This window comes from Corythoichthys intestinalis, chromosome 10, assembly GCF_030265065.1.
Source record: "Corythoichthys intestinalis isolate RoL2023-P3 chromosome 10, ASM3026506v1, whole genome shotgun sequence".
In the NCBI taxonomy this organism is placed as follows: domain Eukaryota; kingdom Metazoa; phylum Chordata; class Actinopteri; order Syngnathiformes; family Syngnathidae; genus Corythoichthys; species Corythoichthys intestinalis.
In genome coordinates this window covers 39,189,525-39,214,883 of record NC_080404.1, presented here as the reverse complement: position 1 = coordinate 39,214,883, position 25,359 = coordinate 39,189,525, and the positions used below count along the sequence as shown (strand labels likewise).

General features: G+C 38.1%; 1 protein-coding gene across 5 annotated transcripts in view; it reads left to right on the top strand.

Annotated features, from left to right (window-relative positions):
- The window catches only part of ehbp1 (EH domain binding protein 1), a 490,476-nt gene that overhangs the window by 285,052 nt on the left and 180,065 nt on the right, over window positions 1-25,359 (top strand). The window lies entirely within an intron of this gene.

Sequence of the window (25,359 nt, the reverse complement as noted above, 5' to 3'; positions counted from 1 at the left end):
TATGTACTGTATGTTGAATGTATATATTCGTCCGAGTTTTATTCATTTTTTTCTTAATGCATTGCCAAAATGTATATGATCAGGAAAAATTATCGGGAATGATTGGAATTGAATCGGGAGCATACAAAAAAGCAATCAAATTGGGAAATATCGGGATCGGCAGATACTCAAACTAAAACGATCAGATCGGGGGCAAAAAAACATGATCGGAAGAACCCTATATGAGACGATTAATCAACTCAATTACAAAAATAATTGGTGATTAGTCAACTATTAAAACAATCATTTCAAGTGTGTCATGTGTTTTTCCTTTCCCGATATACTGACATCTGGTATATTAAACTGTGTATGACAGCAAATAGTAAAGCAACTGACAATCAGGCCAAAGATGAGCATTTTCACCTTTTGATGTCGGTCAGTAAGGCTGTAGGAAGTCTTGAAATGATTATCCTTAGTGATTATCCCGGTTTGAGGGGTGTAAAGAGTATTTTTTTCTTAGCTGTATCTCCCTCTGCTCATAATTCTCTTCTACATTTTTAATTTAATTAACGTAAAGCAACATTTAAAAGGAACCTTAGAAGTACCTTATGAATTGTAACATCTTACTTAAATGTGTGCTCTTGCGTGTGAAGAAAAGAGGAATGATAAGACTCTCTAATTGCCTCTTTGGAATTATAAAAAGACTTCCCTTCTTTTGTCAGTTACCGTAGTCAGACATTGGAATTACTGAGTGGTGTCTTTTAGGGCCATCACCTTCTCTTGATTTAGATTTGAGACTTGTCACGTGAGTTCATGTACTCTATAGAGAGAGGGAAAAGTATTACAATTTGACTATATCAATCAAAACAGAAAATAATAAAGGAAACTTTTTTTTTTTATTTGTATGTTCGCGTGTGTGTATTCTGATCAGTAGTCAAAGAGGTGGCTTCTTAATTATGTTCAGTATAATTGGTCGTACTATCGCACTCGCTCATCGTTGTGAAGCACGCTCCATGTTGGACTATGGTCGCCGTTTGTGTAGTTGTGCTTGTGGATGGGTTCTGTACTGAGACACTTACCTGTGCAACGTAATTCCAAAAGTGGGGTCTTTAATGAGTTTTGCTCACCCTCGCTTAGATTAATTGATAAATGTCGGCTTTATCGACGCAGCCAATCTGTGAATCCATCGCACGTCTTAATTTGTTTGTTGAAGATGTCCGGTAAAGGAGATTAATGGCATTAGATAGATTTAGAAGAGATCACCATTCTCTCATCCAAAGCTTCTTTAAGGATGCAAAAAAGCACCTGTGTAAAAGTCAGAGGTATCCATGTTTTAATAGGGGTTATTTACAGAATTATTTTGCATAGGAAGATTTGATCGTTTCTCTATATTAACGAAATTAACATACATCAACACTCATCTATTTGTGTCTTACTTATTCCTGTTCTACATTTTCACAATTCAAATGCCAACAAAACATTGTCACAAGTCCCACTAGTGTGTTCACAGCCTGTCAGAAACCACAAAAGAACTTCACTTTAAAACAAGGTCCTTACAAATAGAAAAAAAATCAAATCTTTACTTTTTAGCTAGCAGCGGCCTCTTAAAGTCCCCACGGTATTTAATTCCAGTTTAGCAGCTGTCAGCACTAGAATATCAGCTTGGTTGTAGCAAACTGTGGATGCCCATTCTTTTTACGGCACCAATCATCAGACGTATCCATCTCCGGAAATCAAATCCCCATACTGCCTAAGGAACTCAGCTAGTAAATTGCTAGCCTAGCAGCTTCGTGGTAGAAAACTGTGGATATTTGGGATGTCCCAATCTAATCACATGATCGAAAATCTGGCTGATCAGGCCATTTTTAGGAAGCTCAGAATCTGGTGAAAAGGATTTGGTTTTTAATTTATGCTATATATACCGTATTGGCCCGAATACGAGACGGTATTTTTTGCATTGAAATTAGACTGAAAAAGAGGGGGTCGTCTTATATTCGTGGTCTAGACGTTATACCCATTCACAACACTAGATGGCGTCAGATATCATTGAAGCGATGTTCTGTCATGACAGATCTCAGCTACTCTTTTAGTTTAACCAGTTTGCATTATTGTATTGCAGTGTTTTTCCTTATTCAGATTTGTTTCAAGACTACAGTTACTGTTAGACTTCACTTTGATGGTTAATGCAGTTATTGCAATTTTGTTGTTTTATCACAATAGAATGGTTTATTTACATTTCAAAAACCAGAAGCCATTCATTTACGAATGTGATTACACTTTAGTTTACATATTTAAATGTTCAGATATTAAGATTTGAATGAGGCAAAATAACACGCTTTTTCTCTGAAATATATTGTTATAATCATTTGTTTCGGATGTGCTGTAATTATTTTCTGTATAAAAATTAATTTGGTGTTCAAAAAGTCTTTTTTCAAACTTGAGTCCTGAAAAAGGGGGTCGTCTTATAATCAGGGCCGTCGTGTTCGGGCCAGTACGCTAATTTAAAAAATTGTGCTGGCTTGAGTCGCCACTATTTAGAGCCAGTTGACATTTTTAAGTAAGTTACTGCCATCTTGTGGTCATAATAATTCACTGCATCCATCCTGTGACGCAGTTTAGAACACATGCTCATTCACTTTCACAGTTGACGCAGTTGAATGCTTTCTGTTACGTTTCGGCCATGGAAACCATATGTCCGTAAGTATTTTACATCTATGCCAACCTGTTAATATGCAGTATATGTATGTTTGTGGGGAAAAGCTATATGAACAAAATTTGTTGATCCTGCTGTATGGAAGCTAACCTATACTTAAAGCTTGTAGCTCAAGCGAAGTGTGGTGTCTACATGGTATTTGTACCCTGGTGTGTATTGCATACCTGTCAACCCGAGGCCGTTGGCAATCTTACATATAGGGAAGTATGCGCTTACAAATTGGTGACTAATCTTACAACGTTGTATATATTGTGCAATATGAAACAAAAATAAAACTCAATTTTTAAAATCATATACATTTATTGGCAATATTGTAACATAATCTGGTGCAATCAAAGAACAATAAATATCTTCAGCTCCATCATGATTACTAAAATTTAACGGTGACTTTTTTAATAATTGTATGTAGCACTTTTGGCAATTTTTATCATGTCTTGATGGCTGCACTTCATGGCACTTCAGCTCGCAATTCAGTTTGACTTGAAGGTAGTTTGTTAGTGTGTCCAATATAAATTAAAAAGGTCAATTGATAAAATTAACTTACCGATGCAATCTTTGAGTCAGGGAACATTTCTTTTGTTAATTCTGAGAAGTAATCAGCAATAGTTGCGGGCAAATTGTGTTCGGCAACAAATTGGCAGAATGAAATCTCCGCTTTCGTCACTTTTCATTCTGCAGACTTCATCTTTATGACCAGTGTTGTTAATTTTACTTTTAAAAAGTAATTAATTAGTTACAAATTATCTCTCCCCAAAAGTAATTAAGTTAGTAACTCAGTTAACTGAAGGTAAGAGTAATTAGTTACTTGGCAAAGTAACTGGTGTAACCTTTAATGTTTTTTTTTTCCATTTAAAAAAAAAAAAACACACACACACAAAAAACATAGTAACCTTTGCTATGTTTGGAAATCGTTTAATATTGTGAATCAACAGTTAAAGTTAAAATTGGTACTGTTTTTGCATTAGTTCCCTTCTGGCTACTTTCGACATGTTAATTTTTTACAACTGTTTCATCATTTAACGATAAATGGGAGTCAAGTCAAGATTTTGCTGATTTAGGAATATTTTAGATAAAAAGTTACTTAAGTTCGCGAGAAAGGTTCACTACAACGGAGCCTTTCTGAGAAGTCTACTGCTTCAAAATGGCGGCTGTTTATTAACGCCGCCGTCTGTCATTTCGCATGTAGTTCTATAAGCATCTGATATCTAGCCGTAGAGTGTAGGCTGTTGGCTACAGTCACGAAATATTGGAGCCACCTAGCCTAGCATCGCGTTTGCTATGGCGTCATAACACTCTTCTCTCTCAGTGTCTCTGACTTTTCTCGCGTCATTCAACCAACGTAGTAACGCATCGTAACGCAAATTGTCTCGTTGCCGAAACAGTGACAAAATCCGAACGGGAAAAAAAAAACGTAACGCACGAAAAACGTACAGATTTTGAACGTACGGCATAAAAATTTAAAAATCAGTGCTCACTTGAACAAATTACGCCGAAACCGTACAACTTGACAGGTATGGTATTGTGCAGTTGTATCGAATGCATGCATGTTTGTTATAGTTTCACAAACATAAACAAATTACTTCATATAAAAATAAGAAATGACCAAGCCAACATTATTTTAATTTAGGAAGAATTTACATTTCGTTGATCAATGATAAATGATAAAAGTCAATTGAAGGATCCAATTGCCCTTATCCAACTGAATAGCCAGTCAGTTAAAATATGCCAGAAGTTAACTCACTATCACCGCCAATGAGTAAAAAAGAAACCCAAATGAGTGCATTGCGTTACTTTACAATTGTCTATTAAATTCGCAGAGCATATATGTACTGTAAATGTGTTGTCATCTCCCGCAAATCTGTGTGTGCGCGCACTGGGTAACGTGCGTGTCTTGTGTTGCCGCAGGCTCCCTTTTGAGCGGATTACAAGTTTTAAAGAGTCACAGATTCAACACCTCCTCAAATCTGACACACTCTGACGCCGCTTTCAAGCAAGCGAGATTGGAAAGACACGTGTCTGCGGTGGTGGCGGTGTTTCTTTGCTTCCTTTCTCCTCCCCGCCATTGCGTTGGCGTTCGTATGTCATTGGGTTGAGTTTACATTCCACCGTTAAAGCCTCAAAGCCACCACTTCAGCTTGAAGGACACTCACCTTGTCATTATATACAATGTCAAGTGATTTTTGTACGCTCATATACGATCGCTTCGACGCACGATCTTTTCAACATCAGACGTAAAATTTTACTCGCAATTTGTTTCTAAATCCGACAAAATGCCCGAAATAAGACAAAATGACAGTGCCACAACTTGCACAAAGGATTTTCTTGCGAGTGAAATCAATACAGGTTCCAAGAAGGTTAGTGCAGGTGTTGAAACAAGAAAAAGGTGAGGCTTACCATTGAAACGAAGATGGAAATGATGGAAAAATATGAGTGTGGGGTGCGCATCCGTGAACTGGCTCAAATATATGGCCGTAGAATGTCGACGATCGCCACGGTCCTCCTCTCACCTTCGTTTGCTAGTCTTTATAAATCGCCAGCTTCGTCAGCTTTTTTTTTTATCATTTATTCCAGAACTTGTGCAACACAACACGTCTACTGTCCACGGCAATTGATGGTGTTCTCAACAAAACATTAAGAGAAAGTAAAATCTCAACCGCACCTTTCCCTCTCTCTGTCATTTCAGCGACGCGGTGCGTTCAGGTACAGCACACAAAACACGTCCGCCACATTAGAACCCGATTCGTTACATTATTACTAGGGCTGTCAAACGATTAAAATTTTTAATCGAGTTAATTACAGCTTAAAAATTAATTAATTGTAATTAATCGCAATTAATCGCAATTCAAACCATCTACAAAATATGCCATATTTTTCTGTAAATTATATATATATTCTGTAAAATAAATTGTTGGAATGGAAAGATAAGACACAAGATGGATATCTACATTCAACATACGGTACATAAGGACTGTAGTGGGCATTTCACTCTACTGTCATTTAAATGTGTCTATGCTGTCCTCACTCTGAAGCGTCTACTTTTTCCAAAGCTAGACAGCTAGTGAACGACGCCTTAATAATTAGACTTCTTCCTTTTTCATCTGATTTATTAATAAAATGGCCTGAAACCATTGTCCTCTTTAGACCGTCGTAAAACTACAAAAAAAGTACACAAGCATTGCATTAGCAACAACGTTAGCTTAGCACGCTATACAGGTTCACTAAACATAAACAAAAAGCGTCTCATACAAAAAATATAACATTTTGCTTACTAACATAATATGTACATTCTTTACAACAACCATACTTACAGGCAAATCTTGTCCAAGGATCATATAAGCACAACATTACAACGTAGGCGTCAGCCCGAGACGTCGTGCAGCCATATTGAACTGGCAAGAAGACAATAAACCTTGTCGCAAAGCGACCACAAGAGTTCGCTGTTAGACAGCACAAAAAGCGTTGCTGTAAAACTTACCAAAAGGCGGAATACTGTCTGAGCGGGACATGTGCGTTAATTGCGTCAAATATTTTAACGTGATTAATTTAAAAAATTAATTACCGCGCGTTAACGCGATAATTTTGACAGCCCTAATTATTACAGGAATTATTTTTATTAATATTTTATTATTCCGGTTTTTAGTAACAATTTATTTGTTTTGCTATGTGTATTTGCCATTTGTAAGCGTACCAGCAGTATATATTAAGGATTTAGTGTAGGTTTTCGGTCTGTGGAACGAATTAATGGAATGATAATGTATTCTTATGGGAAAATCCTGCTCGACATACGACCATTTCGATTTACAAAGACGGTCCTGGAACGAATTAACTTCTTATGTAGAGGTACCACTGTATTTTAAAAATATATATATAATAATTACAGGATTTGTAAGTCTAATAATCTAAAGTCTAATCTAAAATGTTTAAGGTCTCCAAATAAAGACTTTAAATTCTAGTCACAGATAATTCTATGTTGAATAATTTTTTGAGAGCCTGTTTTGCTCACATTTAATGCAACAGACCTAATTTTCCATTCATTGTCGACAAGGTGTGTTTTGACTCCCAAGTAGTTACGGTTGGTCACAGACATCTGCCTGGTTAAGGCGAGGCGGTAAGGCCCTGTCAATAGTCTCTTTACAACTGCTTGATTTTTTTTTTCATCATCATAAGTTTTTGAAGGAAGCTTGGAAGTCGTATCTGATGATACTATCTGAAATGACTCATTAAGCCCCCTTTTGTGATAGAGTTGAGTCTGTTTTTCAGTGATAGCTTTGCCCATTCGCTTTCCAAGTTTTGTAGTCGTGGGAGGGATGGCAGCGAATGACGTTCATTCGTTGCCACCTCCCAGTTCAAATGGATTGGACGTCTACTAGTGATAAACTCATTCCAATTCAGAGCAGAAGCTTGTTTTTCTGTTTATTAGTTGTTTGTAGTATATCCTAGAATGATTTCCTGACCAATGTATTGGTAATCGTTGTATCGCCATATCGTCAGATCGTTATCGTTAGCTATGTATTGCAAATCGTAACATGCCGTATCGTGAGGTACCAAGAGGTTCCCACTCCTAGTGTTGACGATTATCGATGCATCGTACATTACTAATTAACTCATTTGCCCCCAAAAACGTATAAATACGTTCTATTTTTAATTGTTTCAATGTCCCAAAAACGTATTTATACGTCTTTTACGTTTTTTTTTTTTTTTTTTTTTTTTTTTTTTTACAAGAGGCATCTCTAGGTTCTGTTGCACCTAAACTGCAATGCACAATGCTCAAAACTCATTTTAAAGCAATAAAACTGGCCACTAGAGGGCAGTAGCGCATTTTGTAAGAACTCATCTCGGGCCAAGAAAGGAAGTGAAGAAAAATAGTCAGGAAATGGAAGATGGAGAGATCTTGTGAAGACTACATCGTTTTCATGCGGAATTGCGACATTGTTCAAATAAAGACGCAAATGCAAATGCAAATTTGAAATTTTTCGTTTTCTCGGAGAGTCACCATGTTAACGTCCCCTTTGTGATCGGCTCGGGATGGCTCATTTGTATTTTTTTTTTTTTTTTTTTTTTTAATTGGAGGGGGGGGGAAATCCTCAATGGACTGAGGGCACGAAGTTTGAAGCGCGAAGTAGCGAGGGATCACTGTACATCAGTTTGGAGCAGCTTCAGTGATAAGATTTTTTTTTTAAGTCAATAGCTAAAAATGACTTTTTTCTTGTTATGTTTTTTTTTTTTTTTTTTTCTAAAAAGAAAAAAAACTTGCCGTTTAAAGGACCTAGCAACAATTCCCTCGTCCGCCTCACTCGCCTGAGCTGTGCCCAGCCATGTTTGTTATCTCACTCTTGCGTTAACTGGCGACACATTTGTCAAGTGACTAACTGGCTTCCAATGGGCCAGTCTTGAAATGCTGCTGATTGTGCCATAATTAATTTTAATTTTAATAACACACTGATTTGCAGTATGGTTGATTAATCTAATTAACGTGTTAAAATGACAGCCCTAATCTATGTTATATATTAATTAGGTGTGTCAAAAGATTAAAATTTTTAATCGAGTTAATCACAGCTTAAAAAGTAATTAATCGCAATTAATCGCAATTCAAACCATCTGTAAAATATGCAATATTTTTTGTAAATTATTGTTGGAATGGAAAGATAAGACACAAGATGGATATATACATTCAACATACTGTACATAAGTACTGTATTTGTTAATTATAACAATAAATCAACAAGATGGCATTAACATTATTAACATTCTGTTAAAGCGATCCATGGATAGAAAGACTTGTAGTTCTTGAAAGATAAATGTTAGTACAAGTTAGAGAAATTTTATATTAAAACCCCTCTTAATGTTTTCGCTTTAATAAAATTTGTAAAATTGTCAATCAAAAAATAAACTAGTAGCCCGCCATTGTTGATGTCAATAATTACTTACACAATGCTCATGGGTGCTGAAGCCTATAAAATCAGTCGCACCCAAGCGCCAGCTGAGGGCGACAAAACTAAAAAAAAAAAAAAAACACAATTAACATCATGACAGTTCACTGTGCTGTCATTTTAATCTGTTTGAGCGGGGCATGTGCGTTAATTGCGTCAAATATTTTAACGTGATTAATTTAAAAAATTAATTAACGTCCGTTCACGCGATAATTTTGACAGCCCTAATATCAAAGTCAACTTTTTTTTAAAATGGTGGATCCATGAGGAGTTTTTGGTTATTTAGAGCTAAATAAATAAATTTAGCTTGACTTAGCATTGGAATGTCCACTTTGTGTTAAATAAAATAATGCAAAACACTGTAGACAAGCTAGCAGTTAGCATTGATTATCACAGTTTTGAAAGTGAAAGCAAATCAAAAGTTGAAGTAACATATAAAGACAGATAATGCCCACAGGCGCATTTTCATTCTCCCCTACAAACTGATATCACAGTATTCTATCGGGTTACTTTCATTCGTCGTGGGAAAAGCACTGAATTGTCAGCTTGACTATTATATACTGCCTCCCGGTGGCAAAGACGGGCACACAACAAGGAGCAACACAAAAAATTGGATTGTACAATACTGTTATAAACATTATAGAGTGATATTTTTCCTTATATACAGGGGTGCACATAGGTGGTCCGCATGCGCGCATGCGTATTGGACGTATACAAACGCGCTGGCTCTCAACGGCTTCCATACGCTTTTGCGTACCGATGGCTGACCACTGTATTTGCGGCGGACACGAGATAATCACTTCTCAAAATGTCGGAGGCAGGCCCCACTGAGTAATTATTTCCGTGTTCCCCCACCCCCGTCAAAGGACAGACAGACGACAGAGACGTCACCGGAGCTACCGAAAAAAGGACTTTTGCTGAAAAGTGGCTGCAGGAGGTACCATAGCTAGAAGCAAATGATGCTCGCACGGATATGTGGTACAAAATTTGCCGTGAGAATCGCTGATAACGGCAGCGCATTTTATGTTGGGTCCAAGAATTTCAGCCATCCAAACTTTGAAATGCACGAAAAAAACAGAGCATGTGACAATTAAGCAAACTATCGATGTCAGGCAGCACCCCACTCGCCCTATGGACAAGTGGCGGAATAAAGTTAATGAAGAGCAGCGCCATGCACTGACAAACGTGTTTTTGCTCGCATTTCACAAAGCTAAACATGCACGTTCATGAGGAGGAGGACATCCCACTTTTACAAAGGCTTGGAGTTAATGTGGGAGCCGCATAATGCCCTTTATTTTGAATTAGTACTGCTTTTATGTTTATTTCTTTACATTTCACTTCAAAGTAATGGCAAATTTGTTGTGCCAGTTGATGTTAATCAGGCATTAATTGTTAATATAATTAATAAAAGGTATTTGGCTCTAACTAAAGCTTGTCATAATTTTATCGCATCAGGCGGGTCGGCTCTCAAGCTCAATGAGGACCAAGTCACATCTCCAGGTCCTCCTCTGAGAACCTGGGCAAAAAAAATATGTGCACCCCTGCTTATATAACATATTTGCTGCAAGGGCGTAGGTTTGCATAGGGACAGTAGGGACATAACACTACCAACTTTTCAGGATGCTTAAATTGTCCCCACCAACTTTTAAGCAACCTTACTGTATTTCCATTTTATAATGACTTCAATTATATAGGTAATTTAAATCGTCTTCCCATGTTGTAAGGATAAAATTAACCCCACCATTATTAAGTGAATTACAGTACTTTCAATATGTTCAGACTTACATTAACCCCTCTTCACTTGCTGAATGTGTTAGTCCATCCCCCCCCAAACGCAAGTTTGATTGGCTGATGACTTGACCCCCCTACATTCACACACGTTGTTAACAGCCGGTGTTCTGTCAAATTTTTCACCCTGATACTATTTTGCTCCCGAAGCTTTTGTGGTGGTGACTAAGCGCTCTTTTACATTCAGTTGGACTCTCAAAGTTATCCAAAAGTGCTAAATAAACAAGAGATTATTAGATTAATTACTTTTTTGCCGGTGTAGCAGCTGTAGTAGTAGCAGGTAGCTCTACCGATTTCACCAATGAGACGTCGCAAAAATAATCACATGACTCCATTATACCAATCAGACGCAAGCTTGCTGTTCCAGTTTCACGCCAGCCAGTTCAATCATGTAGCGCCGCAAAAAATGAAGTATTTGATTTTGAGCGCTGCTGTCAACATGACTCGAAAATGCGGATTTCAGCTTCTCTCCCAGTTTTTATTTGGCACTGATTGACCAAGGAAAACCGAATGTATGTTCCTTTTAATTTCTAAATAGTAATTATGAAAGAACTCTTCACTATTCAAACTAGGAACTATTTTCTCCACCAGAGGGCACTCATGCTCTTTGGACGAATAATGTCTCATTTATGTTTTTTTCTCTCATTGGAATTCCTCAATGATTTTTTTTTTTTTTGTATTTCTTTAGCTTAATGTGGTTATGTAATGTGTTATTGTCCAGTATCAATACAACAACAGTTCATATACCATTGTTTAAAAAATAAATAAATAAATAAGCAGTTACTCAAAATGTTACTCTTACTTGAGTATTCACTGTATACTTTTTTACTTGTACTTGAGTACATTTTTTGGATGACTACTTTTACTCTTACTTGAGTAATATTGTTTTGAAGTAACGCTACTCTTACTTGAGTAAAATTCTTGGCCACTCTACCCACCTCTGTGTTTAAATATTGCAATTTAAATTTGCTTATAAAATATAGACACTTATTCTGGAAGTTTACAAAATGTTTCTTTAGTAGTTTTTGAAAACAAAGGTTTGAATCGAACGGTGTACCACCCGAACCAATACATATGCACTGCAAAGCCCCGCCTTCTTTACCTTGTTTTCAATGTAAATCTACTAGAAATAAGTGAAATTATCTGCTACTATTATCTGCTAATTTTTACTCACTTAGATTTCTTGAAATAAGAAAAATACCTAGCTGAAAATAAGCTTAACAGACTTATTTTAAGCAAAACGTTTGTATATTTAAATTTTTTTTTAAAAAACCCTGTTTGTCAGAAATACTCATAATTCAAGAATAGATATTGTTCAAAACATTATTTGAAATCATTTTTTTCTTGATTTAGGTGAAAAATGACCAACTTGTATTTGTATGGCCTTAATAAGAACAAATACCGTAGTAATTAGGGTTGTTCCGATCATGTTTTTTTTTATCCCGATCCGATCCCGATCGTTTTAGTTTGAGTATCTGCCGATCCCGATATTTCCTGATCCGATTGCTTTTTTTTTGCTCCCGATTCAATTCCAATCATTCGCGATAATATTTCCCGATCATATACATTTTGGCAATGCATTAAGAAAAAAAATGAATAAAACTCGGACGAATATATACATTCAACATACAGTACATAAGTACTGTATTTGTTTATTATGACAATAAATCCTCAAGATGGCATTTACATTATTAACATTCTTTCAGTGAGAGGGATCCACGGATAGAAGGACTTGTGACTTTGTATATTGTGACTAAATATTGCCATCTAGTGTATTTGTTGAGCTTTCAGTAAATGATACTGTCGCCATGCCCAAATGCATGATGGGAAGTGGAACCATGACTGTGTGTAGTGCTACCAATTGAAATATCTTCTCTGCGTTGGGAAATAACATAGGGTGTTAAGAAAAAGAGCAAATGCTACCTTGCTTCCCCACATTGCTTCCCATGATATTTCTAATGGTAGGGAGAGGGATTGTAAGGCTTTAGCCAATTTAAAATAGGCTCCAAAGGCTGCCAGAATTCACTCTACTCATTTTACGCTGCCTTTTATCTCTCTATATAGGTAAAATGCCGCCACTACAGATTGAGCGCGACAGTGTGTGAGTGGGTCGTGCAGCACATGCATTAATTGCGTTAAATATTTTAACGTGATACATTTTTAAAAAAATTAATTACCGCCGTCATTGGGATAAATTTGATAACCCTACCTTAAAGTGCCTGTGACACGAAAAAGCATGTTTATTTCATAATACACGCGGTATTTTATGCCCCTGAATGATATGGGCCGCTTGGATGTGTGTGGAAGCGATCGCTATTTTTATTTAGTTTTTTGAATCCCGCGCCATGAAAATGAGTGACTTCCGGCTTCGGTCTTGCATTGAGGAGGAGGGCGCTGTGACGTGTACGGTAGAAGACGTCCTCTTCACGCTACAGTGTACTGTTGTGTATGAGGACGAAGGATTCAGCTGATTTTGCGGATTAATACGTTTATATTTCGCATCACGCCAGCCAAACGGCTGCAGAAAAATCATTCTGTATGAGGGAGAGGCGTATGCGCCTTTTTGGAGTTTCAAAAGGTTCCCATTCACCGTGGATATTTACTGTGGGACCATTGGACTTTTGAGGAAGTGAGTAAACATCTTGTTTTGTATTATGTCAAAAACGAATACAGCGATTACAAAGTAAACACTACAAACTTCCTTTAAATGAAGGACTACTTACGTTTGATCATTGATAGGCATGTAAAAAGCTCTCCTAATGGTCATTAGCAGCACCACGTTAGCTGCACAACAAATCCAGCCACCCTCCTCCGGGGAACGAACTCTAAATTGCTCTCCGCCGGGCGGTTTGCCGATCCACTAAGACAATTGACAACCGGGTCGTCATGTCAAATAATCCAGGATAGTTATGTGTGATTTTCCACTTCGAAGACTTTGAAACATCACTCGGTTTGGGTTAGCATGTCGGCTAGCTGTCACGGCTTCTGGTTTGTTTACATTCTCCGAAGCCGGGGAAGGGAAATGACATATGTCCGATTTAGGTGTCATAAAATATCGTTCGGGAGGTGCGACAGTAAAGGTGAAGTCGACATTTTTGACCATTATGGAGTAATTTTGCCATGTCGTCCTGAATAAATGCATTTTTATTATTTCATATTCCATTCAGCACAACACTGTTATTTGTCATGAACATGCCATTTATTTAGCAATTGGGGAAAATACTTGGATAAAAAGAATATCCTGTAAAAATATTGAAGTAAAGAGACAGAAACAATGACATTTTGCCGCTCTCTTCGTCGCGTTTTCCTCGTTGTGAATAGTTCCCCCTCGACGGGCTGACTGGTCCTTCTCAAGCCATTTATATAGCTATTGGGGAAAATACTTGGATAAAAAGAATATCCTGTAAAAATATTGAAGTAAAGAGACAGAAACAATGACATTTTGCCGCTCTCTTCGTCGCGTTTTCCTCGTTGTGAATAGTTCCCCCTCGACGGGCTGACTGGTCCTTCTCAAGCCATTTATATAGCTATTGGGGAAAAATACTTGGATAAAAAGAATATCCTGTAAAAATATTGGAGTAGAGAGACTGAAACAATGACATTTTGCGGCTCTCTTTGTCGCGTTTTCCTCGTTCTGAATAATTCCCCCTCAATGGGCTGAATAGTAAAACCGATGAGCCCAGTCTACCGCTGACGTCATCCACCTGTTGGGGACGCTAAAGCCCTATAATGGTAGGCGTGGCTAACCGGCAGATTAAAAGACTAATTTCTCGTCATCTGTGCTTTTCTAAATTGTTGTATATAGTCGAATCGTCTCAAAATATGATTCTAAGTCACATAATAATACCATTTAAGACTTTTTTTCTCGTGTCATATGCTCTTTAAGCCTAAACTAAAGACTCTGGATGAGTGTAACATATTATGTCTGTAACGTTAAATACAATTAGAAAACGATTTGATTAAAAAATATATATATTAAAAAAAGGCATGGCCGATATTTTTTTGCCGATTCCGATACTTTGAAAATGACGTGATCGGACCCGAACGATCGGGACATCTCTAGTAGTAATATTTACCTAAAGTAAGTGGAAGACTCTGACACATTAATCTGTGAACCAGCCTTTAAAACCCGGAACGAGATGGAGAAAATTATTCGACTAGATTTAAGAAAAATTAGCAGATTAATACGTTATAAATTTGCAGCGCGGAAGTTAAATAAAGTTGTATTGATTTATTTTGCATTAATAAATTAGCCTATCAATTAATTTGGTTCACATTGGTAAGAAGTGTAGCCCTGACCGCCGTTCACCCAATCTACTTGGTGTTATTAATGTCCCGTCTCAAGCAAAAAGTGTACATAGAGGTTATGCTGTTATTAGAGATGCCGATCGATCGGGTCCTATCATGTCATTTTCAAAGTATCGGAATCGGCAAAAAAATATCGGTCATGCCTTTTTTTGTATATATATATACAGTATATATATATTTTTTAATTAAATCGTTTTCTAATTGTGTTTAACGTTACAGACATAATATGTGACACTCATCCAGAGTCTACTTTAGGCTTAAGGTAGGGTTATCAAATTTATCCCGATAACGGCGGCAATTTTTTAAAAAATGTATCACGTTAAAATATTTAACGCAATTAATGCATGCGCTGCACGACCTACTCACGCATTGTCGCGCTCAATCTGTATTGGCGCCGTTTTACCTGTATAAAGAGATAAAATGCAGCGTAAAATGAGTACAGTGAATTTTGACAGCCTTTGGAGCCTTTTTTTTAATTGGATAATACCTTACAATCCCTCTCCCTACGTTTAAAATTATCATGGGAAGCAATGTGGGGAAGCAAGGTAGCATTTGATCTTTACACCTTATGTTATTTCCCAACGCAGAGAAGATATATCAATTGGTAGCACTACGCACAGTCATGGTTCCACTTCCCATCATGCATTTGGGCATGGCTACAGTATCTTTTACTGAAAGCTCCACAAATACACTAGATGACAATATTTAGTCACAATATACAAAGTCACAAGTCTTTCTATCCGTGGATCCCTTCTCACAGAAAGAATGTTAACAATGTAAATGCCATCTTGAGGATTTATTGTCATAATAAACAAATACACTACTTATGTGCTGTATGTTGAATGTATATATTCGTCCGAGTTTTATTCATTTTTTTCTTAATGCATTGCCAAAATGTATATGATCGGGAAAAATATCGGGATTGATTGGAATTGAATCGGGAGCAAAAAAAAGCAATCGGATCGGGAAATATCGGGATCGGCAGATAATCAAACTAAAACCATCGGGATCGGATCGGGATCAAAAAAACATGATCGGAACAACCCTAGCTGCTATATCGTCCTTACCAATATTGGACCAAACCTAGGCCCTTGATTTGCTGTCATTAATGGTGAATCCATCCAATCCATTTTAACCCAGAGGCTGCTAGTCCCTCTCAGTTCAGAATAGATTGAACGTCTGTCGCTGTCAGTGGCAGCCAATTTAAAAAACACAAACACTTTTTTATTAGGGGGATGGGCTGGAAAGGATTAACACCTCCAAAGTGACATTCGAGGTGTATTCCTAACTGCAAAAAAACAAAAATAAAAGTCAAATCCAGCCTCCCGTTGAGTTTAAGTCTTTACAAAAATTCCACTATCTTCTCCAACAGGAATCCGCATTCCCATGTCTGCTCCTATCTCGCCGTTCAGGTATTGTAGGGAGCTTAACCCCCCTTTCCCGGCTCCGTCGGCCTCCATTTTCTTCTCTCTTTGCCCCGTTTGGTGCATGTTGTTGACACGGCGGCGCAGGGAATAATGGATTCTCTTGTCGGCCGCCTTGTATTTTCCCGCCCAGCCTGTTAGGCTGCCGTGTAATAGCGGCAGAGGGGAGGTTATGTGGCGCTGATAGTAATGAAGCTTTTTCTTCTTTTTTTCCCCTTTTTAATACGGAATGTTTGCGGGCCGAGGCAACGCTCGCTGCTAATCCTACCCTGCAGCTCTGCTAGCTACATGGCTCTGTAAATGTGTGTGGGTTTGAGTAATACACACACACGAACCACACACACGTGCACACCTTCCTTCAGGCAAACTGTAAGTCAACATGCCTTTTGACTCCTTGTGCACTTTTAATGAAATGCGGCCTGCTCCTGTCAAAGCAGATACAGTATGTTATTTTTTACAATTTTTGATGCATTTGTAAACACTTTATCAGTGTCAAGTGTAATGGAACAGTCCGGAATTCCTATTTGAGAGAATCGCATCCGTGTCGCCATCCTTCTTTAACACATTGGCTGCCACTGATTGCCATACGTAATGGCCAGAAAATATTCAGTTTAAGGTCAATATTATGTTTACATTCTCAATTGTAAATTGTCCTCTTCAATTTGCACAACAACAATGCAATTAGAGTCATTCCTGCATTCCACAAAACCCTGCAAACTCATAACTCCTCGCTAAAGCTTGCGATCCCGTTACTTTGTACTAGGACTGCAGCTATCGAATATTTTATTAATCGAGTAATCGACTGAAAATTCCATCGATTAATCGAGTAATCGGATAAAACATTTTTTTTAAGGTAAAGAGTAATTATGAATATTCATGAGAAAACAAGGCATGTCATCTAATAATGAACCATATTCAGTCAATCAATGTCTTTATTTTCGATGTACATTGTTGAAAACAGCCAACAATTGTATCTCAGATGTACTCTCAGATCATAGAAGCCCTGCCTCGAATCGAAGTCATCCGCCTTAGGTGCGCTGTTTTCGGCTTGAACTAAAGCTGAGTCCGATGGCTGGCTGGAGCCTTGGTGGCCATTATTCTTGCTTTATCATGCTTTTATGCCATTGGTGTATTCACCTGTCACTCAAACATGTCGGAAGTAGTGGCAAAGTTGGATCTTTCTGTCAAAATCAAAACTTTCTACTTAAAAAAAAAGTGTGTTCAAAACTTTTACTACTTCAAATTAAAAATGAGTTCAAAACTTTTTGCTCTCCAAAAAAGTGACACTTCAATAAAAAAAATATATATATATATATATATATCAAAAAAAAAAAAAAAAAAAAAAAAACAGCAACATCTACTTCCTGTACTTAAAAAGAAAAAACTAAACCATCATTCTTAGTGAATGGAGCATGCGCAGAAGCTCCCTTCAAAGCGGCCAGATATTCACTTTTTAAAAATTGGTTAACCCAGGGCATATCGTGCGTTATCGTGTTACTGCCAATAAACCCGTTATGAAATGAGTTAAATGGGTGTTCACTGAGCAAAGTATTTGATTTACAGTGAGGAGCAGAAGTATTTGTACCCCTTGTGATTTTGCAAGTTCACCCACTTAGAAAATAGGTAGAGGTCTGAAATTTCAATCTCTAGATGCATTTCCACTCATAGAGACATAATCTAAAAAAAAAAAATCCAGATATCACACAGTATGTTTTTTTTTTTTTTTTTTTTTAAAGCATTTATTTGTAATTTACTGGGGTTCATAAGTATTGGTACCCCTGAGAATCAGCAATAATTATGAACCTCAAAGAGTTGTCAGTCTACCTTAAAAAAAGTCCACCTTTACCCCATGAGTAACCCACCACTCGTTTTAGCTCATTATTGTCACCCGTGCACCCCACAGTCAGTCATAATCCAACTGCTACCATGGGCAAAACCAGAGAGAAAGACACCAGAGAAAAAAATGTTGAGTTCCAAAAAGCTGGAAAAGGCTACGGGACAACTGGAAAGCAGCTTGTTGAAAATTAATCAACAGTTGCAGCAATTGTTAGAAAATGGAAAATGCTAAACATGACTGATCTACCTCAGACTGGGGTTCCTTGTAAAATCTCTCCTCTTGGGGCATCACTCATGATGAGAAAAGTAAGGGCTCAGCCTAGAACTACACGGCAGGAGCTGGTCAATGATCATGCATTGCTCAGAAGGTTCCCCTGTTGAAGCCAGTACATGTGAAGGCCCGTCTGAAATTTGCAAGGGACTATCTGAATGATGCAGTGGGGTCATGGGAAAAAGTTCTGTGGTCAGATGAGACCAAAGTACAACATTTTGGTGCAAACTTTACTCGTCGTGTGTGCAGGAAAAAGAAGGATGTGTGCAATCCCAAGAACACCATCCCCACTGTGAAGTATGGGGGTGGAAACCTCATGCTTTGGGGCTGCTTTTGGGCAAAGGGGACCGGACGACTGTACTGTATAAAGCAGATGATAAATAGTGAAATGTATCGTCAGATTTCTAGCCACAACCTCCTTCCCTCAGTCAGAGACTTGAAGATGAGTCTTGGCTGGATCTTGCAACATGACAATGATCCGAAGCACACTGCCAAGCTGACCAAGGAGTGGCTGTGTAAAAAGCATATCAAGGTTCTGGAGTGGCCTAGCCAGTCTCCAGACCTCAATCCAATAGAAAGTCTTTGGATGGAGGTGAAACCTCGTGTTTCTCAACGACAGCCCCAAAACCTGACAGATCTAGAGAAGATTTGTGTGTAAGAATGGGCCAAAATCCCTGTTTCCATATGTGAAAAGCTGGTGAAGAACTACAGAAAGAGTATGACCTTTGTAATTGCAATCAAAGGCTTCTGCACTAAATATTAGCGCAGATTTTCTCAGGGGTACAAATTAGGGCTGTCAAATTTATCGCGTTAACGGGCGGTAATTAATTTTTTTTATTAATCACGTTAAAATATTTAACGCATTTAACACATGCGCGGAACGACCCACTCACGCATTGCTGCAAACAGACTACAATGGCGCCGTTTTATGTATATTGAGAGCTAAGAGGCAGAGGCGAGCGAAGTGGACACAGGCATTCATTGGGGCCGCGCTATTTATCGGCAAAAGCTTTGGCAACTCTTCCATAACTATTATATCTTTTGTGGCGAGCGACGTGGGGAAGAATGACAGGATATGATCTTTTTCTAAACACCCTGTATTGAACACAACGAAGAGAAGATATACCATTTGCAGCCACCGCTGACTGTCATGGTTGCCTAACTTCCCATCATGCATTTGGGCAGAACAGTTAAGTTGCTACGGTATCATTTACTGAAAGCACAACAAAAATAATATTCCTATCTCTAAAAAAAAATGTTCACAAAAAGAAAAGCGCTCAATGCGAAGAGAACTGATCCCAATCAAAATACAGTGGGGCAAATAAGTATTTAGTCAACCACTAATTGTGCAACTTCTCCCACTTGAAAATATTAGACAGGCCTGTAATTGTCAACATGGGTAAACCTCAACCATGAGAGACAGAATGTGTGTGGGGGGGGGGGGGGACCAGAAAATCACATTGTTTGATTTTTAAAGAATTTATCTGCAAATCATGGTGGAAAAAAAGTATTTGGTCAATGCCAAAAGTTCATCTCAATACTTTGTTATGTACCCTTTGTTGGCAATAACGGAGGCCAAACGTTTTCTGTAACTCTTCACAAGCTTTTCACACACTGTTGCTGGTATTTTGGCCCATTCCTCCATGCAGATCTCCTCTAGAGCAGTGATGTTTTGGGGCTGTCGTTGGGCAACATGGACTTTCAACTGCCTCCACAGATTTTCTATGGGGTTGAGGTCTGGAGACTGGCTAGGCCACTCCAGGACCTTGAAATGCTTCTTACGAAGCCACTCCTTTGTTGCCCTGGCTGTGTGTTTGGGATCATTGTCATGCTGAAAGACCCAGCCATGTCTCATCTTCAATGCCCTTGCTGACGGAAGGAGATTTTCACTCAAAATCTCTCCATACATGGCCCCATTCATTCTTTTCTTTACACAGCTCAGTCGTCCTGGTCCCTTTGCAGAAAAACAGCTCCAGAGCATGATGTTTCCACCCCCATGCTTCACATTTGGTATGGTGTTCTTCGGATGCAATTCAGTATTCTTTCTCCTCCAAACACGAGAACCTGTGTTTCTACCAAAAAGTTCTATTTTAGTTTCATCTGACCTTAACACATTCTCGTAGTTCTCTTCTGGATCATCCAAATGCTCTTTAGCGAACCGCAGACGGGCCTGGACATGTACTTTCTTCAGCAGGGGGACACGTCTGGCAGTGCAGGATTTGAGTCCCTGGCAGCGCATTGTGTTACTGATAGTAGCCTTTGTTATTTTGGTCCCAGCTCTCTGTAGGTCATTCACTAGGTCCCCCCGTGTGGTTCTGGGATTTTTGCTCACTGTTCTTGTTATTATTGTGACGCCACGGGGTGAGATCTTGCATGGAGCCCCAGATCGAGGGAGATTATCAGTGGTCTTATATGTCTTCCATTTTCTAATAATTGCTCCCACAGTTGATTTCTTTACACCAAGCGTTTTACCTATTGCAGATTCAGTCTTCCAAGCCTGGTGCAGGTCTACAGTTTTGTCTCTGTTGTCCTTCGACAGCTCTTTGGTCTTGGCCATAGTGGAGTTTGGAGTGTGACTGACTGAGGTAGTGGACAGGTGTCCTTTATACCGATAATCAGTTAAAACAGGTGCAACTAATACAGGTAACGAGTGAAGCCTCGTTAGAAGAAGTTAGACCTCTTTGACAGCCAGAAATCTTGCTTGTTTGTAGGTGACCAAATAGTTATTTTCCACTCTAATTTGGAAATAAATTCTTTAAAAATCAAACAATGTGATTATGTTTTTTTTCCAAATTCTGTCTCTCATGGTTGAGGTTTACCCACATTGACAATTACAGGCCTCTCTAATCTTTTCGAGTAGGAGAAGTTGCAAAATTGATGGTTGACTAAATGCTTATATACCCCACTATAGCTATGCAAAATAATACTCAGACTTAGGTCAAACTCTATTCAAACATTTCGTTTTGCTCAACAAATACACTAGATAGCAATATTTAGTCACAATATACAAGCTCACATTTTTCTTTTAAGAATTCCAAGTCTTTCTATCCGTGGATCCCTTTCACAGAAAGAATGTTTATAATGTTAATGCCATCTTGTGGATTTATTGTTATAATAAACAAATACTGTACTTATGTACAGTATGTTGAATGTATATATCTGTCTTATCTTTCCATTCCCACAATAATTTACAGAAGAATATATCATATTGTAGAGATGGTTTGAATTGCGATTAATTATGATGAATTAATTTTTAAGCTGTGATTAACTCGATTAAAAATTTTAATCGTTTGACAGCTCCAGTACAAATACTTATGAACCCCAGTAAAGTACAAATAAATTATTGAAAAATCATACAATGTGAGTTCCGGATTTTTTCCCTATTATGTCTCTATAAGTGGAAATATGATTGAAATTTCAGTCCTCTACCTATTTTCTAAATGGGTGAACTTGCAAAATCACAGGAGGGTTCTCACTGTAAATACTTGCAATGACCACTTTTTTGAACATTGTTTTTACTATTTATGTAAATTCACCAGTGCTGTTTTTTTTTTTAACTAGTTGTTATAGTCCTCCTAGTTGGTGTGTATGTAAGTGTGTGTTTTCTCTGTGCCTGTGTGTCTAATTGCTTTAATAGCACCTGGTGTCTAATCCCAGGTAATTAGAGTGCTCCAATTAGACGGCTACTTTTTCACCGTCACTTGAAAGAGTGGGACGGAGGGAAGGCCTGGAGAAAGACCACCACACGCTCACAGACACACACAATGCAGCTTACTCAAGAAGCAATGCGCTTTTGTGTCATTGTATGCTGTACGTCAGTGACACATTTTCTGTAACTACATCCTAGGGACTTGATATCCATGTTATTATCTGCTTGTTGTTGGGGTTTTTTGTCATTATTCATTCGGGCTGATATTGTGCGAAAGGTATTGGAGGAAAAGGTTAAGGCCCTCCTTTAAAGACGAGCCAGAAATGTCAAGTGTCTCCCCCTCAGGCTGCCGCCACCGTCTCTTCCTGTCGTACCGAGATACCCGAAGGGTTCTTTACTATACACGCATGCACGCACACACACAAGGACAAAAAGTCAGGAGTTGCTAGTAGTGACTGCCTCCAGTCTTTCATTTTGTTGTGTTCGCAGTTTAAACTCTGTAATGGAGGAAATGGAATTCCTCCATTATACAGCTACCATTTGAGACTGTTTACGAAAGGCTTCCGTGGCTTTGTGTGGACCTTATATAGATTTGTCACATGTGCGCATGTTTGAGCACATGTTTAATATTGTCATAACAAATTCTTGTATATGGCGGAAAACGCTCAGGTGACTTGAAGTTCCGCTCTAAGACCCACAATTTAGCCCAATTTTAAAATTGTCCGATATGCATGTGTGATACATCATTGGAAAGCTTAAAATCTCAATTTTCTGGGGTAAGAAAAATTTTGAACGGAAGCGCATTAAAAAAAATTAAAAAATTAAACCGCAAAGCCCTAACTGGAGGTGACAGCATGAGAGAGCATAATTAAAGATGATTTTAACGAGATATTATCATGTACTTTTGTCTTTTCAATCCAAACACTCTATGTAGCACATATCACCGAGTGTCAAGACAAAGCTATGAATGGCCACAGCTGGATTTTTGAGGGATTTTATAGGGCAAACATGGTAATATAACAAGGGTCGCGTTGCAGAAATCACAGACATTAAGGAGTGGTCGAGATTTTCTTTTTCATATATTTACCCTTTTAAATTTAAAATTTTCTTTGTTTGGATTGATTATTTAAAAATGTATTTAAAAATTTTAATTTTTCTTTTTTTGATTGAGGTGATTTTCCTTTTGAAAATATATATTTTTTGTTTGAAGCAACTTATTTTTTGATTGAATAATAAAGACACAAATGTCCGAGCCAAAATGTGGCCCAAACACAAAACATTACTTCAATCAAAAAAGTTGCTTCAACCAAAAAAAAAAAAATCCAAAGAAAAATACTTTTTAAATGCATTTTTTTGAGTTTCAAATTTATTTTTGCATTCATTTTTTTTTGATTGAAGTGACGTTTTTTTTTGGGGGGGGGTTGAAAATATATACAATGGGGCAAATAAGTATTTAGTCAACCACCAATTGTGTAAGTTCTCCTACTTGAAAAGATTAGAGAGGCCTGTAATTGTCAACATGGGTAAAACTCAACCATGAGAGAAAGAATGGGCGGGGGGGACCCAGAAAATCACAGTTTGATTTTTAAAGAATTTATTTGCAAATCATGGTGGAAAATAAATATTTGATCAATACCAAAAGTTCATATCAATACTTTGTTATGTACCCTTTGTTGGCAATAACGGAGGCCAAACGGTTTCTGTAACTCTTCACTCTTCGCTTGGTGTAAAGAAATCAACCGTGGGAGCAATTATTAGAAAATGGAAGACATACAAGACCACTGATAATCTCCCTCGATTTGGGGCTCCATGCAAGATCTCACTCCGTGGCGTCAAAATGATAACAAGAACGGTGAGCAAAAATCCCAGAACCACACATGAGGACCTAGTGAAGGACCTACAGAGAGCTGGGACCACAGTAACAAAGGCTACTATCAGTAACACAATGCGCCGCCAGGGACTCAAATCCTGCACGACCAGACGTGTCCCCCTGCTGAAGCCAGTACACGTCCAGGCCTATCTGCGGTTCGCTAGAGAGCATTTGGATGATCCAGAAGAGGACTGGGAGAATGTGTTATGGTCAGATGAAATCAAAATAGAACTTTTTGGTGGAAACACAGGTTCTCGTGTTTGGAGGAGAAAGAATGTTGAATTGCATCCGAAGAGCACCATACCCACTGTGAAGCATGGGGGTGGAAACATCATGCTTTGGGGCTGTTTTTCTGCAAAGGGACCAGGACGACTGATCTGTGTAAATGAGAGAATGAATGGGGCCATGTATGGAGAGATTTTGAGTGAAAATCTCCTTCCATCAGCAAGGCCATTGAAGATGAGACGTGGCTGGGTCTTTCAGCATGACAATGATCCCAAACACACAGCAACAAAGGAGTGGCTTCGTAAGAAGTATTTCAAGGTCCTGGAGTGGCTTAGCCAGTCTCCAGATCTCAACCCCATAGAAAATCTGTGGAGCGAGTTGAAAGTCCGTGTTGCCCAACGACAGCCCCAAAACATCACTGCTCTAGAGGAGATTTGCATGGAGGAATGGGCCAAAATACCAGCAACAGTGTGTGAAAAGCTTGTGAAGAGTTACAGAAAACGTTTGGCCTCCATTATTGCCAACAAAGGGTACGTAACAAAGTATTGAGATGAACTTTTGGTATTGACCAAATACTTTTTTTCCACCATGATTTGCAGATAAATTCTTTAAAAATCAAACAATGTGATTTTCTGTTTTTTTTTTTTGTTTGTTTGTTTTTTTTCACATTCTGTCTCTCATGGTTGAGGTTTACCCATGTTGACAATTACAGGCCTCGCTAATATTTTCAAGTGGGAGAACTTGCACAATTAGTGGTTGACTAAATGCTTATTTGCCCCACTGTATTTTGACTGAATTTTTTTGTTTGTTTTTTGTTTTTGATTGATTTAAGCAACTTTTTTTGGATCGAATAATGAAGAAACAAATGTCCCTCCATATGGCTCCGCCCAGGTGATACAATTTTTGACTGGGGTAACTACACTGTCACGACACCGGCGGGCGATCTTGGAGAAAAGTATAGCTGTCCTTAGCAGCCTCATTTAGAATTCCCCTCAAGAATGATGGGAAACGAAAAAAAACCCGCTCATTTTTAACTCAATATTATAATTATTCTTGTAAGGTAATTTTATTGCCTATGTTTAGTTTCATATTTGTGAGAAATGTAGCCCTGACCTCCGTTCACCCAATCTATTTTGGCCTTATTAATGTCCCAGTATTAATCCCCAGCAAAAAGTGTACATGCAGGTTATGCTGTTATATCGTCCCTACCAATATTAAGACCAAACCTACGCCCTTAATATAAACCATTTAATACTATCAAGACAATGGTTTCTTAGAACCCAGAGAGGTATATTTGTGAATTTCACGTTTTTTGTCTGACTCGAGTGCCACTCTACACCTGCAGTATCAGTCATCGACCAACAGA